The sequence below is a fragment of the Trachurus trachurus genome, assembly GCF_905171665.1.
Source record: "Trachurus trachurus genome assembly, chromosome: 18".
Taxonomy (NCBI): Eukaryota; Metazoa; Chordata; class Actinopteri; order Carangiformes; family Carangidae; genus Trachurus; species Trachurus trachurus.
In genome coordinates, this window is record NC_139909.1 from 20,544,683 (window position 1) to 20,563,285 (window position 18,603).

Below are 18,603 nucleotides of genomic sequence, written 5' to 3' on the forward strand. Positions count from 1 at the left end.
GTGCAAATTCATATGTGTAAACAGAAAAGTTTCCAATCAACACCTGTCCTTGAGAAATCAGCAGTTTTTTTTGTGTGTGTGTTTTCGAGCGTAGAATAACATCTCCTCTGCCAGCTGAGACGGATGAAGCAGGGCTCCTCTGCCACATACTGAGCCTCAGATAGGTTTCATCTCTCTGTTTTTGTCAATTATTCCTCTTAAATACAAAAAAAAAAAAACACACACACACACAGTGAGGTCAAAACTGTTTCAAAAGTTCATTCTAGCTGATTGGTTTTATTTCAGATCTGACACAGTTGGAGTTGAAGTTGTGGACATTGTTTGGGATTGTGGCTTCAATATTAGCGTTGAAAAAAGTCCTTGCTTGCTCCCATGGCGCTGAAATAATGTAGCTCCATAGTATCCTAATGGCCACGGTTGCTGGAAATAAATGTACTGTCATTTTAAATATCCGAACAATTGAGCTTAATATCATGACTAACAGCGATCCATTAGTGTTACAGTACAATTGGATGCTGATCGGCCGACCTCACACAAATCTCTCCACTTAAAGAGGCAGAGCCTACTTAACAACACCTCATTCAAAACAGGGGAAACCTTTGAAATTGAGAGTCTTGAGAGACCATTGACACCGAGGTGCTGTTGTAACATCATTTCACCAGGCACGGCAGCTCCACGGCACAAGTACAAGTGCGCGGTGTTACACCAGTGTGAGCAGGGGTCTTAGTTCGGACTGTTTTAATGGCTGTCCAGTCTGTATCCTCAGCTGTCATCCCTGATAACAGTTTGCTTCATAAGCCTCAATTATCCTTACACAGCTTTGTGCAGCAGGGCGACAGTTGTCACCAATTAAATTGAACTAATGCATTAGTTGTCAGCAGTTATAAAATTATAACCAGTAGATAACATTTTATCCTAATTAGCTCTCTTCTCCATGTTTTCTTTTAATAAGAATCCATGTTTTACTACTAACCCACCTTTTTTAAATAACCTTGTTCCAGTTCCATCACCTGAGCATTTGAGCAGGTGAGGGGGGAAATTGATCAACAACACTTCATTATAAATGCTTAATCAATTCAGAAAATATATATCACATTATTAGATTAGAAAATAATCTAATAATGTGATATATATTTTCTGAATGTACACCATTGACAATGAAGTAAATGCTCCTGTCAAATGCAGCTTTAATTCTTCTGTTTGTATTTTTCAGAGATGACTGAGCAGATTTTGTTGCTTTAAAATGATTAATATGCTGGACATAACAGTTACTGAGAAAACATACACTTATAGGAGAAGACACACTGGACTGATATTCACATTCAGTTGTTTTAAGCCATCTCCTTAAAGGGATAGTTCAACATTTTTGCAAATTGGCCCATTGCCATAATCGCTATAGTCATAGCATTCACTCACTCATCACACTCATCAAATACACAACCCAAAAACTCCAAAATGCTTTCGTAGACAAGTTGAGACCTACACATTCACCACGCTATGAGATAATCATGGAAAGTTACGAGACAGAGTTGTTTTCAAGGTAAATACAGAGACTGCTTGCTGAAAAACTGTCCCTGAAGGCAACGCGTATCAGCGGTTTTGCATGAATTTCCCTCTAAAACAACTCTGTCTCGTAACGTTCCATTATTATCTCATAGTGTGGTGAATGTGCAGGTCACAACTTGTCCACAAGAGTGTTTTGGAGTTGTTGGATTGTGTATTTGATGAGTTTGATGAGAGAAACCAAGAAATCCCATTAGCCTCCGTAGCGTAGCTCTGAGCAGCTCGCGGCTCTGCTCCGCCATTCTAAAAATAGTTTGCACTGACAAATAAAGGTAACGAACCTACTGCTATGACTATAGCGATTATGGCAATGGGCCAATTTTCCAAAATGTTGAACTATCCCTTTAAAAACTAATAGTAACGCTTCAAAGCGCTAATGGCACTCAAAAATCTATTCATTGCATCGCGTCAATGTTTAGAAGCGCTGCGGCTCATCCAGAACGCCAGTCACTGTTGAGCGAAGGTTATCTGAATCAGGTGGGATTTGAAGCAGGTAAACGATCTTGCAGTGTTGCCTTTTGGCTTATGCTGCTCGGTTTTTACACCACAGCACAGTGGTCGGAATTAGACATGTTAGCATGCACCGAGTGGATTGCCCTGCTGCAAATAAGACAATATACGCAGGAGCTTAGGGGGGATCATCATGATTAAAATATTGTCAGACTATTCTGCCTAAAGAACTATTGAGATGTTTCCAAGTTACGGCCCTAAACTGCAGTAACTGCACAGCGAGCATAAAGTTAAAGTGAAGTAGTTTAAGCCGACTTTGAATTTGCCTTTGTGGTTTTAGTGCCCATCTGCAATCAATAAACGAAAACAGGAAAAATGAAATGATGCTGCGGGGTCATAAAAAGAAGAGGCTAAAAGTATTTGAGGGAATAAGTAAATGTACATGGACAAAATAAGAAATTCTGAATTTAATCAGTTGATAAAACAATTTCAACTCAAGATCTGCTTACTCCAATCAGCTAAAGTACTTCAATATGCATCACATGGTCAAACTCATCCCTGTTGACTATTGAATGGACTGTGAGTAATTGTGGAAAACCTCAAAACTTGTGGGCCTTGAGTGGACATTGTTAATTTTTTTAGGGTTATAATCGTTAAGATTTTCATGAATTTAAACTCCACTACCAGCACTATCAACCTTATTATTAATACCTAATCTTTCATTATCAACAGCAGAGTCCAGCACCAGGATCCAATTTGTCTTTCTAGACGATGGATTCCCATGCAGGAAACATGGGCACACTTGTTATGTTCAAATCAACCAGGACAGAGATGTGGGTGAATGAATTTTAAATTGTGATGAGCCGTAGTTTTAATTTCAGAAAAGTCAATACATGAAACATAGTACTGCTACTGAAGGGAAACTTGCTAGCTACAATTGGTTTGCCATGCATTGCAGCTCAGGTGACTGAAACGTTTGTTGTCTGGTAACTGGTAATGTATTTAGACTTGACATAATTACAATGAAAAACAAACGCAAGAGACTAGTAGGCCACAAACCGATCAACATCACTGTTCTTGTTGTTTTTTTTTCAAGAATCAACAGTCAGTGTAGGAAGCATGTAAAGAGGGGATAAGGAAGTTTGTTCCAAGGTAAGGTAAACTAGGTCCAATTACATGGCAAGTCCAGGGGAAGAAAGAATAATAAAGAATGTCTGTTTGTGTGTTGCTCCCCTCCATGGAGTGTACCATAGACTGCCTAACTACAGCCTCATAAATTAGAAAACTGAATTGAAAATGAGATGACACTGCTTTGATATAGTGAAATGAGCAGAAGCTTTGTTAAGGTATCATTTATGATAGGGCTGTTCAGTGGAGCCATAAATATTATATACACAGTACAGCAGCAGTACAGGTCACAGGGTTCCTACACATTTGAAATGTCCAAAGTCCATACTTTTTCCAGAGCCTAATTTCCAGACTTTTCGGTAAAAGAAAATCAAATAATTCGTGATATTTAAGTAAATACCTGTAGACGTGCATAATATAAAAAAAGTATGCAATTTATCATTTGTTTTCATTATTCTGAATGGGTATGCCATTATGCAACCAAATAATTTCCAGGAGATCGTAGCTAGATACAATAGCGCATACAAAATAATTTACCCAAATAACTTCAGATAAGACCAAACCAAGATAAGATAAATAAAATAAATATATTTCCATACAATAGTTTCCATTTTCCATACTTTTAAAGACCTGGAAATGTATAAAATCAAATTCCATACTTTTCCATACTTGCATAGGAACCCTGAGGTCAGGGCCAGGCCAGGGGCCGGGGCACATGATTGGGCCCATTAAACCTATTTGGCTGCTGTCAGTTTAAGAAATTGATAAATAAATCAAGCAATGATTAAAAGATTTACAATGTAGCTGATATGGACAGTGCTGCAAGTAGACAATTAGTTTTAACCATTGTTTGAGTCTGGTGAGTTTTCAGTGCCCTGCTCAGACATCCCAGGATGCCCTGGTTTGAGGCCCACTGTGAAGAGGAAAGAAACACAAATTATCAAGATGACAGAACCTTCAATGTGATCAAACACCACTTAACACTGATCCTCTGTGCTTTGTGTACAGATGCACTGACCGACAGTTTGGAGAAGAAGTTTCTGTGGCCAGACCCCAGTTAGAAAATTGATTGATGTTTCTGTTTCCTGTTTGCAATGGGGGAACAATGCAAAATTATTTTTAACTATCACTGCTCAATATTTATTTCTACACTATTTCATTATGTGTAAATATACAGTGCCAGTCAAAAGCTTGGACACACCTTCTCATTCAGTGGTTCCTTTATTTTTTTAATAGGCTACTCAAAACTATGAACACATGGAAGGATGTAGTAAACAAAACAGTGTTAAACAAAGCAGAATGTTTTATATATATATATTTTTTTTTTTAAGTAGCCACCTTTTGCTTTGATGACAGATTTGCACAGTCTTGATATTCTTTTATCAGCTTAATGAGGTCGTCACCTGGAATGGTTTTCCCAGAGGTGCTGAAAATCTTGTTAGCAGCTTGTAAAAAGGCAATCACGAGAAAGTGGTATAAGCCAGATCCATCGACACACAATGGCAGGCTGAAAATTCTGAATGAAATACTGTTCATTTTATGGAACAGTTGACTCGTGGGTGAAATGGACTGTGTAGACTTCAACAACGTGATAAGGACTATCACTCTGATAATGCAGGAACAAACTGTAGAGCAGTGTTTTTCAACCTTGGGGTCGGGACCCTACATGGGGTCGCCTGGAATTCAAATGGGGTCGCCTGAAATGTCTAGTAATTGATAAAAAATAATTACTGATGAAAATACCATGATTACAGCTGCATTCTATACGTTCACTTATATAAAATATTTGATGTCAAAATGGGGTCATGAGCCAATAAAGGTTGGGAATCACTGCTGTAGAGACATGGCAATCCGGCATGTTCTTTTTCTGAAGTTTGTTTTTATTTGCTGATCCTTTTCTTTTTTACTGTGTATTTGCTCCAAAAAAGGAAAACTACTGAATGTGTGTCCAAGCTTTTGACTGGTAGGCTATCTTTTGACTGTCCAAACTGATTCCCTTTAAGGACTTACCAGTATTATGTAGGCCTATGTTAGTTGAGCTGTTGTATCTCAACCATTCAACGTCGCCATATTGCCACGGGTCCAGTTTATCTTTATCGTCTCCTGTTCTGCAGATAGAAAACAAAGTTCATTTCAGCTTTCATTACAAAAAAGCACGAAAAATATAGTTCTCTTCACCGACCGGACTGGCCTCGGGCTTCTTTTCCCTTTTTTGTTTCGGACCAAGAAAAAATGCTAGTGTATCGGTCCGCATCAGGTCCAGGCTTCAACAACCGCGGGTCGGCCCATTACAACTCTAGCTTGATGAGCAGGGCGAGTGCTACGCAGTGCTGTGTGATGGCGTGTTCACACCGCGTGCAAGGCGAATTTTTCGTGCGATAAGATAAATACAAAGTCAATGTACAGACGCGAATGGATGCAAATTTGTGTCGGCGGCGCAAATGACGCAAATGGCGCTGTGACGCGAACATGCAAAATTCGCCTGTTCGTGTGAGTTCAAAATATTTAACTCACGCAAAATATTCGCGCAAATGCCGCGAGTAAAGACACTGCTTGCACACAAACAGCGCCCGGAGGAAAAGAGCGAAGAAGAAATGAAACCTATCATCTCATTTGTGCCTCTTCCAGCTGATTTTTCAACTACTGTAGTACATCTTGACTTCAGCTTGTGGGTAATCTATTATTTTATTTCTAAAAGTTTGATTTAAAGGAATGTTTCACCAAAAAATGAAATTCAGTCATTGTTGACTCACCCTCATGCTGATGAATACTCCAGAGTAGTTTTTTTATTCCTCAAAGTTTATCTGGAGACCCGGGAGACTTTATATGAGATTAATAGCACCCAACAAAAAAACATCCATGAAACTACACAAAAACCCTGTAATATTCCTCCATGCTCCTTGTCCGTTGCAATCCAAGTGTCCTGAAGGACACTTGGATTGCAGAGTTTACTCAAAACGACGTAATTTAGGACATTTTTACAGCCTAAACAGTCCTGTATTGAATTTGCCTGGTGCGTGCTCTCGATTCTTGATAGTGACGCCTCTTTCACACTGAACGTGGCGGTTCTGTTGCTGCTCCTCTGTTCTCTGCTGCACCTCTGTCTCTCACTGAGGGGCGGGGATGCCGCGCGCTGCGCTCTCTCTCATCCAACATGCACGTACGGAGTGCACGCCGCTGCCTCATCATAGGATAGACACCTTTTATGAAGTGGGTAAACTTAAAATAACAAACATTGATTCATTTGCCTTCATAGATTAAATGGATTTTAGGAAAGATGCCTTACTTGTTAAAAATCTTTATGGAAAGTTCAATTGAACATTTAAAAAAAACAAATCTGCATCATAATTGAATGCACATTGCCTGTCACTTAATGATGTGCTGGTATACATTGTTTCTTGTGCTTGTTGCTTGGCATTGGTTCATTCATTAAAATATGCTTGTGTTATATGATTAACATTTAGGAACGTGCATTTCACAATATGTATTAGCCTGAGAATAGTAAATCCATGTCTATTATAGTATTATTTGTTGATGTTTGTTGTGTCAGAATTCACTAGTAGCAGACGAGGAGCATGGAGGAATATTAGGCTACAGGGTTTTTGTGTAGTTGTATGGACGCTTTTGTATCGGGCGCTATCACTCTCGTATAAAGTTTTGAACCCCTCCCGGGTCTCCAGATGCACTTTGAGGAGTATTCATCAGCCAACAATGACTGAATTTCCTTTTTTGGTGAACTATTCTATTAAGGGGGCAGGACGGTTGTTGTTGTTTTTTTTAAGTACATTTATTGGGGGCTTTTTCGCCTTAAATGGATAGGACAGTTGAGAGAGACAGGAAATGGGAGGCAGGGGGGGGGATAAAATACTACTAATATTATTAACCTTGCGTTGTTCTGTATTAATGGATGGGGGGAAAAAACTTACCGTTGTATTTGCTTGTGTTTGCCCATCAGCACATATGCCATCAAGGATACCAGTGTCACCAACAGACAAAAAAAGGTCAGACTTAAACCTACATAAAAAGAAGTCCTATGTATAGGGAAGCTACAGTCGTCGCCCAGGTACCAGGTGGAATTTACACTTTGACACCTGGAACAGAAGAGGCAGAAACAGTCCAATAGGTTAACAGAAACAAAAATTTAATATTAAAAATAACCATGACAAGATTTAAAAAAATTACAATGACAACAATGACAAGCAAAAGTCTGAATTTAAAGCTTCAGTATGTAGTATTGGGGATAATATGTCTCCTTTAAAGTAAGCTGAACAGTATTCAAAAGATTTTATGGCACCATTTAAGGCTCCAACACTTCCATCATCATCAGTGTCAGTTTGACTGCAGGCAAAATCAAAACAGATTGAATGCTGTAGTATTTTCTGTGAAACATCAAAGTGACAACACAATTAGCTTACTCGCAAAGAGGTCCAGTGTCCTTGCGTACTCTGCAGAGTCCCTTACTGTAACATCCTTTCGGAGTTGGATGTTGACTGCTACATACAGTCACACAGGTGAGCACTCCATCAATAAGCACATTTTCATAGTAGTAAGCAACAATAGGATCTTTCACCAACTTGTTGCAGACAGCTGGAGAGATAAACAAAACCATTGTTAATTCAAACTTCATGTTAATTCCAGCAAAATGATCCACTATTTAGAGAAGCTGTCAATTTATATACAGTAAGTATGCTGTTATGTATACCTAAACTTTAACCATTTGAGTGTATATTTTACTGAACATCCCATGCCTGATGACTACAATGAGCCTTAACAAAACCATGAAAATATAATTGCATAAAATTTAAAATTTTATTGAATAAGTGTATTGCATAATAGTACCTCAAAATAAATGTTAGCTCACTTTTGATTATTGAATTGCACAGTGATAACAAGACTTGTTCCAATAAAAACCCAAAAGATCTATCACTAAATCAAATGACTATTGTTAATTCTAAGGTGAGATTTTGCTGAGATGTTATGTTATTGCAATTCATCCATGATTGTTTATATATATATATATATATATATATATATATATATATATATATATATATATATATATATATATATATATATATATATATATATATATATATATATATATATATATATATATACTATAGCCTATATAACTGTGAATGAACTTGAAAATGTGAATATCTCTCTTCAGTTTAAGTTTCAAACTCAACATCATGGCTAAAATGTTGACATCAGTGTTTACCTATACAGTGAAGTACTTACACCCCACATCCAATACAGTTGTTTCCACAACCGGTTGAGTAGTGACCGTGCAGGGGCAATCTACAAATTCAAAAGACAAAATATGTTTGTGTGTATGTCATATACAGTTAAACAGTATGTATTCGAGAGAAAAATGTTCAACAGTCGTTCATTTAATGAAACAGGAAAACATTTGAAACATATGTAAGTAACATAAATTACAACCCAAGAAAGAAAAAACAAATCTCAAAACAAGGTCTCCAAACTTATGGAAGTCCATTTCCGCCACTTGATGAAAAGAATAAGTTGATATAACTAAAAATAATGAGATACTCCATTAAATTTATGAGATTATCTATCTATCTATCTATCTATCTATCTATCTATCTATCTATCTATCTATCTATCTATCTATCTATCTATCTATCTATCTATGTCCCATAATTTTGAGTTTTCACATTATTTTGGGCATCCATCTGTCCGCTCTTTGTCCTTTTTCTTTAGGCTACTCCTTCCTGTGTCTCCCTCATCTTCTTTCTACCTCTCCCTCTCCCTCCCTCTCTCCACCTCAAACACAATATATCTTTATGTTTGTTCTATGCTTAGTCAGTTCCTGGGTGTGTAGGCACTGTCTTGACACTCTGTGACGTGTCTAATAAACATTTGGTTGCCTTGCAACCAGAAATTGCTCCTGTGAGCAAGGCGCCCTGGTCAGCTTGTTACAATGCACCATCACCACACAATTCGCCACACCTTCAAGTCACTGATCGCAACGCTGGATAAGATAGCAACAGCTCACAAACACACAGATTTGACTAGATTTTCACTCACATTATGACAGAAACCCTGTTCTTTTTATGCTACTGTTAACCCTGGTATCCTGGGATGTATAGGAACTATGTCACAAAGAAAATGATTTACCAAAACAGCAGAGCGTATGAACCCCCATATCAAAGGTATCCATTCTACCAGGTCAGAACAGAAAATCTATTTAAATGCAAATTATCTCTGTTTATAGGACCCAAATATATAATTACTTAGTAGGCTATTTAACCTAATAATTTCTGAGGGGTGTGTTGGGAGCAGCACAGTAACGCCCATGCCACTTAACAGTAGTTGCACTGCCTGTTTTCCCCCACCAGAAGCTGCCTTCATCAGCTACTCTTGATTGCACTATCCCATTTCCCATGTTATTCCATATTTCGTGTTCCTCAGCCTAATGTTTCGGCTGTTTTTCCCTGTTAATGGTTTTCTTGGGATGTTTTCCTGTCAATGTGAGGGTCCAAGGGCTCTCCTCTCCTCTCCTCTCCTCTCCTCTCCTCTCCTCTCCTCTCCTCTCCTCTCCTCTCCTCTCCTCTCCTCTCCACACCTCTCAGCACATTTTGAACTGTCATTATCATTTTCCGTTGCACTTTGTAGTTTGGCCTTGGTGTCTCACACTGTCTCTGCACTGCACTGTAATAATAAACGTTTTTGTCTTCAAGACTAATAGTGCATTAATGTGTTAAACTATTACGACAAATCCAAACATAAATTGTAATTGCATTGTAACTAATTGTTTTTGATCAAATTTGAAATGAATTTGATTCTGATGTAATTTCTTTTTAGCTGAGAATTTTGCTTAAAGTTATAGATGAACAGATTTCCTGTCTTACCTTCTGTGCAATCAACAAGATTCCCAACAGCCCCATCCACTGCTTTGTGGTTGCCATCATAAAGGGGACCAGAGTTAGCGTTGTTTGAAATTGCCAAGACCACATCATGTGTGACACTAATACTGAGGCAAAGAGAATAACAATACAGGCACATTCATTATTTTATGATTCCAAATGTTATAGTCACCTTTGTTAGAATACATTTCCCCTTTTATTACTGTTGTTATTAAATATACCTGTTTCATCAGCCAAAATACCATAGAGAGGAGCTATAATTAGATTTATGCAAATCAGTCTGGACAATGCTGGATGGATGGTTTTACTTAAAACCAGGTTGCAGTAAATACTTATACTGTAAGTGCAAGTGCGAACATACAGAAAAACATTAGATGTACAGAAAACCACCAAGTTATACATCACAAAACAAACTGAGCTATAGTACAAAATAACTTTCTACAGCTAGACTGCACATTTGTGTCCATTACTTGTTCTACAGATATTATGTTTGGCCATGTACCGGATTTGAGCTTCTATCCCTTAGCTACAATTCAGAAACCATGTACTTTCTCATCACCTGTGAAAATACTGACCATGAACAGCAGGTTACCTACATTTGGATAAACTGCGCAGGAGAGGACTATGTGCTGATGTTGTTTGAAAACAACAAAGAGATTGGATGCTATCAGTGTAAAACCCACATTGGTGTCTGTGCTCTAATTACCTGTCTGCTCTTGGTCTGACACCGTCAGTAGCCATGGCCTCATCTGATGGTCCCATCTGAAAAATAAAACACAGAACAAAAAATGGGCAGTGTTGATATCTGATCCCTGAGTCAAAGTGAAAGTGTTTTCATTTCTTTACCTGTCCCACAGGGTTCTCTGACAACCTGCCCAAAGGCGCTCCACGACTAAAAGAAAAACAATTGCAGAAATGAGTCATTTGCCTTTTTTCTTTTTAGCACTTTTTTAAATGAAAGGGATAGTTCAACATTTTGGAAAATTAGCCCATTGCCATAATCCCTAGTATGTTTGTTACCTTTAATTGTCGGTGTAAGCTATTTTTAGAACGGCGGAGCAGAGCCGCGAGCTGCTCAGAGCTACGCTACGGAGGCTCATGGGATTTCTTGGTTTCGCTCATCAAACTCATCAAATACACAATCCACCAACTCCAAAACGCTCTGGTGGACAAGTTGTGACCTGCACATTCACCACACTATGAGATAATAATGGAACGTTACAAGACAGAGCCGTTTTAGAGGTAAATTCATGCAAAACCGTTGATGGACGTTGCCTTCAGGGACAGTTTTTCATCAAGCAGTCTCTGTATTTACCTCGAAAACAACTCTGTCTCGTAACGTTCCATTATTATCTCATAGCATGGTGAATGTGCAGGTCACAACTTGTCCACCAGAGCGTTTTGGAGTTGTTGGATTGTGTATTTGATGAGATTGATGAGGGAAACCAACAAATCCCATGAGCCTCCATAGCATAGCTCTGAACAGCTCGCGGTTCTGCTTCACCGTTCTAAAATAGCTTGCACCGACAATTAAAGGTAACGAACCTACTGCTATGACTATAGCGATTATGGCAATGGGCCAATTTGCCAAAATATTGAACTATCCCTTTAACAATTGCATACACATCCAGTGTAGATCAAGTGTAGAATACAGAAAGGATTGTCACCTCTGTGTTTAGAATACATGCAGAATTAAGTATATTACCTGACACTGGTTATTAGCACTTCTTGAAAGTGTGGTATCTTTTTTTCCTTGTAATACATATTCATCTGAAATATCAACAAAAAATACAAAATGATCTCTTTGTCTAAAAGTTCAAATGGCAAAATACATTATTATATGATGGTATTACAGGCTTGGCGTTTCTTTTACCCGATCGGTGAAGTCTCCAACAAACTTTTTGTATTCCGATGATCCTTTGTCTTCATAGTTTTCATCAAATGCTTCATTGATCACGAAACTAACCTTCACTGATCTATTGAGTGTGTCTGCAATGACAGCAAAAATATATTGAATACCATTAATGAGGAATTTAGGACAATATCTGAATGCAAAAATTGTGCTCTATAACATTTAGAGAAAAATAACATTTGGCTATCAACATTACCTGACTTAAATGTCTCAATGAACTGGCAAATTCTTCCACTGAATCCAATAAGGCATTTGCAGTCTTTACCATCGAAAGTTCCACCATTTTGGCACCGCAGCACCTCTGGCAAGGCAAGGCAAGGCAATTTTATTTGTATAGCCCGTTTTTACAAACAGTTTGTCTCAAAGGTCTGTACATGTCATCACAACAACATCCTCTGCCCTTGGACCCTCACATCGACTGAGGAAAAACTCCATAGAAAACCCTGTGCTGTTGTGAATGGTATGGAATGAGTTGGACTAGATGATTCAGAAGTGGTGGTGGGGGTCGAAGATGTTGGTGCAATTGCTGATGTAGTTTCTACAGACTTCCCTTGGACCTATGAGTTCAGTGGTATGCGCTGGCTCAGTCTGTTCTGGTAATGTTATTTTTGACCGCCATTGATCATTTATTGAGAAATATTCTGAAAAAGGAAGGTCAACTTAATTCAAGGAGTTAAATTCAATATTCTATGAGGGGTTGGTGTTTCATGAAACAGAGTTTACATTTCTGAAGTGACCAAGAGAGACATCTTCTACTATTGAAATATTATAATTTTGTATTACAGTACAATCTATAAATTGAATGGACATCAAAAGAAATAAAAATGATCATAAAACTGTTTTATAGAATAGATGTGTTTATACATTAATTCTGTACTGGGCTCATCTATGAGAGTGTAATTTGTTTTGTTTGTTTTTGTCGTTTTTCTTTGAGGTAATGTGGGAGATTATTTTTGGATTATTCTGTTATGCATTTAAGTGATATCATGTATGGGTTGGGATATTTGTGTTTATTTTCTGTATGTCATTATTTTGAGTCTATATCCTGTATCAGATGCTTTTTCAGTAAATTTCATTAGTCTTCTTTTGACCTGCTGGTTGTTAATTAAGCTCTATGGACCTACACCCACTGTTATCACTCTTTTGTGCAGACCAACAAGATCAATGTCCTATGTGTGGTGATGTCACTGAGCTGCTGACAATACTGTGGTGCTGCTGCACACTACAGCCGCAACACATGATATATGTGTTAGACACGAGTCTCATGCAACCAGTGTTTCTACTCCTGTCCACTGACATGGGAGCTAAATTGAAAATCTGGTGTTTCTCTGACCTAAACTGTGTTATTCAACACCAACATCCTACCCACTAGTATCATATCATACTGCAACATGAGAATTAATTAATACCTCAAGCCTCACTTGGTACTGCGACCCCTCTGTAAACATGGGGTCGTCCAATTTACCCTGGTTCACACCTGAACTCCTCCAAAGTCAGTACAGTGCACTCGGCCGGCCTCGGCTAACATTACATAATGTACTGACTTACATGATGTACAGTACTCTGAAGTGCTATCAGAGTACTGTTCCCATCGACTTCCTTCACTGTACTGAATGTTGAATATTTCCTTTTTGATTCAGTCAGTGTAAGTCATCTATCATCATCATCGTGCTAGGCAGGGCCGTTGCTAGGAATTCTGGGCCCCCTTAAAGAATACTAAAGTGGGCCCCTGCCCCCTGACTTTTCCACTTTTTTTTATATGTATTATCATTTTTTATTTAGCCTACTTTGTTTTGATGCTAACACAGCATTACTATGATTATTAGTCAGGGTCTTATGCAGAATAAATCAGTCATACAAAGATTAGACTATTAGGGTTTTTTGTGGGCCCCACTGGGTGCTGGGCCCCTAGAATTATCATCACGTTTCTCCCCTATACAGCAGCCCTGGTGCTAGTGCATTCATGCTGAATCAGAAACCCTTGGTGTCTGAAACATCAGCAGCTGCCTTTGCTTAAATCAGCTGTAAAATGAAAGGCAAAAACAAAGATAAACCTGCTAAATAAATCACAAATATCATTAAATTCAACCTGTCAATCATCATATATATAATATGATCATATACGGCTAAAGTATATATGCATGCCATGATATTCTCACACATAAATTATTGTTTTACAACATGGACACACACAACAGAAAGTATATTGAAACCCATCAAGTCTCTCTTCAAAAAGGTTAAAGCAGAAGTAAGCGATCCGGTCGTTTTGGCTAACTTCTTGTCAGCCGATGGAGTTAGCAGTCCCCGCCCTCGTCCCTACGTCACCACATTCACGCGCATCCCTTGGCTGCACACACAGAGAGGACCGCCCCTTTATGCCGTTCTCTCTCCTCATTGGATAAAGGTTGTAGGATACAAGGAAAGTTTTCTCCTCGGCTTACAGCAGAGCAGAGTGACTGACAGACCCGTGTTTCAGACCAAACACTCTAACGGCTGAAATACACTGGGAACGGTCGCAACGCGAAACGTACATCGCGCGACGCCCGCAGCAGCTCGCGCCCATTCAGTCAACGGAAGCTCCTCCACTGGCCATGTGAGCGACGCGCACTCCAGCGGCCGTCGCGCGGCGTTTCTCTTCTTTTTTGCGCCGAGTCTATTTTATTTCCTCGTCGCGTGGCTACGCGGCCCTCCAACAGGTAGAAAACTACAGAGAACTGTGTATAAAACGAATATATTACGTTTAAAAGTGATTAAAATAAATGTCTCATGAAAGCCAGTAGCAGTGCAACATTATGGGGTTTGTTTTTTTACATTGTGGATCCATGATCGTGTAGTTAAACAGTTAATTGATACCATTTAATATAGTCTGCACTTGCAAACCCTACATAGTCAGCAAATTACCTGTGAAAAGGGTACTGTCAATCCATTTTAATAGGAGGGATGTAAAAATGTGTTGAGATGCATAAAGTGCACTCATTTAGGCTACTGCAGCTTGACAAGGTGAAGCTGACAGCTGCAACAACAAACAGTGAAGCCGTGTCGCGTCGCGTCCGTGCCTGGTGTAGCAGTTAAAAAACTCCGCTCCGCCCCGCTTACGTATCGCGTCGCGGCCGTTCCCAGTGTATTCCTGGCGTAAGTGATTGCTGTCGGAAGATATAACTATTTAAGACTTATATTAACACAAATATTCCGCTTACTTCTGCTTTAAGATTCTGGAGAGGAAACCCCTTCATTTTCATTATTGTAATGTTTTAAAAAAGTTTAACATTCTTGACTTAGACAGTTACCAGATTTTTATGGATGTTTGCCTCATTTTCAAAGTTTTAAACGCACTTGCCCCCCGCACTGAATAAATTCATTCAGAAAAAAAATAATGAAGGACGAAGAACCAGAGCCTTAACAAGAGGTGATTGTAATGTACCGAGGCGTAGAACAAAATTTAGTCAAATGGTTGTTTCTGTAAGAGGAGCACAGTCCTGGATCAAGTTACCATCACACATCAGAAACTGCGACAACTACTTACTCTTTAAAAAAAATCTCAAACATAGGTTAAAAACAAATCAGACATGTACTCTTATAGCTTAAATACTGTTTAATCTGATGTCTGTTCCCGGGGCATATGGTATATTGTTCTTTAACTGTGGGTTAAAATTGTCTGTTCTGATTTTGTTTGTCTGCGTCTGTTTTGCCTTGATATTGTCTGTCTGTTCTGTTTTGTAATTGTCCATTGTATGGCTTGTCGTCACAAGGTTTTAAAGTTTTCTGTGTTTATGTTTTTTAGAAACCTGCCTTTGGACTGCGGCTGAAATTTAGCAGTTGTCCTAAGTCCGGCACATTTACACTGATGCTTAATGCGTCGGTGTTGATGAATGTGCACTGTCACAATTCAATAAATAAAGAAATTAAATTAAATTAAATGAATAAAGCTTAATATTATAATACGATCAAGTGAAATATTCTAACAATGGACTGCAGATATTTTGATAGATAATAAGGATAATTATTGTGATAAGGTCTCACAACATGCATGAAACAATAACAACAGTATTAGATAATTATTTTGAATCTTACCATCAGCAGGACATACACAGGTGAGTAAAGCAGATATGATCAGGAAATAAGAGGAGAAAGCCATGGCCAGATGATCCCAAGCAGGACGTGGATAATGACTGAACAAAAATGCTTAAATCTCTAAACTGAATATGTCATATGTCCTCAACTGTTTTCATCTGAGTCCACATGTCCACTGTGCAGTGGTATCAGTGGGTTAGCCCTTGTAAACACACCCAGTGTCAAGGTTTAGAGGAGGATACATATAACAGACTGTCTTAGATTAGAGTTACGTATGTGTGCAGGCTAGAAAACCCTTCAAACATGACACATGAGTTTATGGTTCCCTTCCCTCATTTGTCACACTTCTTTCCTCTGACATAAGTTTTCATTTGATAGGTGGGGCAACACTGACACATCATCACAGATAACAGTAAGTTGATTCACACTGAGGCAGCAACGTTATCATTCACATTGTTAGATCCCTGGTTTTTAGCCCCTGTTACTAAGGCTTTTACTGGACCAGCTCTCCGTTTAAAGGGTACGTTCTCAAGTTCTAACGGTCACGGACCTGAGTAGAAATTCTAGAGAATGTTTAAGCTGGTGACGAGGAAACTCGCCTAGCTTCTCACTGCCTTCATCCAGACGTCTATCCTGCTTCCCCAAGCCACTACCCCTGGTAGAGCAGCCCCCCCCCCCCCACCCAGGAATAGTCACCTGACACGCCCGTTAACAGCAGCTTTCCTATTTGATCTTTGCACTTGTTACTGGCTAGGTTTCGTTTAAAGGAAAAAGAACCCTAAGGACCAGTTTATCTTCTGAAGTGGACACAAAACTAGATTAACCCTTAAGAGCCTTAAAGATGTTGTGCACACTAAGGCTTAGCTTCTTACGATCATGGACAGCATCACAGTGATTGAATTAAAACCTCAGACAAAAAGATGAGGATAACAGTTCTCTTGTCTTTTAGGTTGAATATTTATTGCAGGAATTTAGCAGTGACAAAGGTCACAAATTTCCTGAACCTCTTCTGCCAGGGTGATAACTCTCGCTGAGAATTCCTCAGAGCGGAATGACCTCGCTCTGGTACTGGCAGCTGGTTCTTCACCAGGCTCAGCCAACCCTGATGGCAGGGAGTGTGGGGATCACCCGAGACCAAGGGTGAATTCCAGTTCCTCCCTTAGCCCTAGCCCTTGGCCCTACACCTTCGTTTTGCGCGTTCACGTGAAGTGGTAGGGGTGTCCCGATTGGTTCAGACGAGGGTTAACTCGTTTGCTCCGATGTTTTTTGGAGAAGTGAAGCTCCACCTGTGGAGCAGATCAACGGCTCCTCACAGACGCATTACCCGTCCGGAGAGCTCGTCAGCCGGCCAACCTCCGTCGTCATCCCGGTAGAAAAGACGATTGCTTATTTACTTACCCGTAGGTTTTTAGAGGTTTACCGCCGGCTGGTAACATTCTTTTTAGGGGATAAATGCTGGTCTCATTGATGAAATGTAACAATTGTGGCAGTCGCATTAGTTTGTTTGAATTAAAAGTGAAGATTTATGTGTGTATTGGACAGAGGAGCAGCGCTGGCTCGGAGCTCTGGAGCCTATGTACAGAAATCAACACATTTACATTAAAGGGATAGTTCACCCTAGAATGATATTTCGCTCATTATCTACTCACCCTCATGTTGACTAAGGGCTGGAAGAATTATCAGAGTCCACCGTCCCTTCTCTTAGTTACAGGGGGTCTCGGCGTAGCAGTGAATTTCAATGCAACGGTTGCAAAGGGACACCGGAGCTCTTCGTAAAAAAACACACACAAAAAAACATCCAAATACCTCCATGATGCTCGTATGTAATGTCCGTCTTGTGCTGAAGCCCCAAATTGCGTAATTGTCCCGAAAAAAAATTAAATAAGTCTATATTTTAAGCTTGTTTGTAGCCGAAGCTTCTCGTCTTCTTCTTCTTCTCCTCTTCCTGGTCCGTCCTAATATCGCGTGATTTGCGCCGGCGTCATTGCGGTTACTGCGAATCACGCGATATTTGGACGGACTTTAGACTTATTTAAATTTTTTTCGGGACAATTACGCAATTTGGGGCTTCAGCACAAGACGGACATTACATACGAGCATCATGGAGGTATTTGGATGTTTTTTTGTGTGTGTTTTTTTACGAAGAGCTCCGGTGTCCCTTTGCAACCGTTGCATTGAAATTCACTGCTACGCCGAGACCCCCTGTAACTAAGAGAAGGGACGGTGGACTCTGATAATTCTTCCAGCCCTTAGTCAACATGAGGGTGAGTAGATAATGAGCGAAATATCATTCTAGGGTGAACTATCCCTTTAAGTTAACATGGTTTTATTAAATACAGGATTTGTGGCAAAAGCTTGGTTGACTTTCAACCCCTACGAATTGTAGCTCCGTTTCAAGGGGCAAGGGTTAAGGGCTAGGGCTAGGGGTAGGGATGAAAAATAGAATTGGAATTGGGCCTAAATCACTGAGTGCAAGTCTTCTCTTCCCCCTTCCCCCTTCTCTTCCCCTGTCATGGAACAATTTCTCCATCATTCTGCACCGGTACTGGCCTTATTTGGTCAACGTGTACTTCCCCATCTTTAAATCTC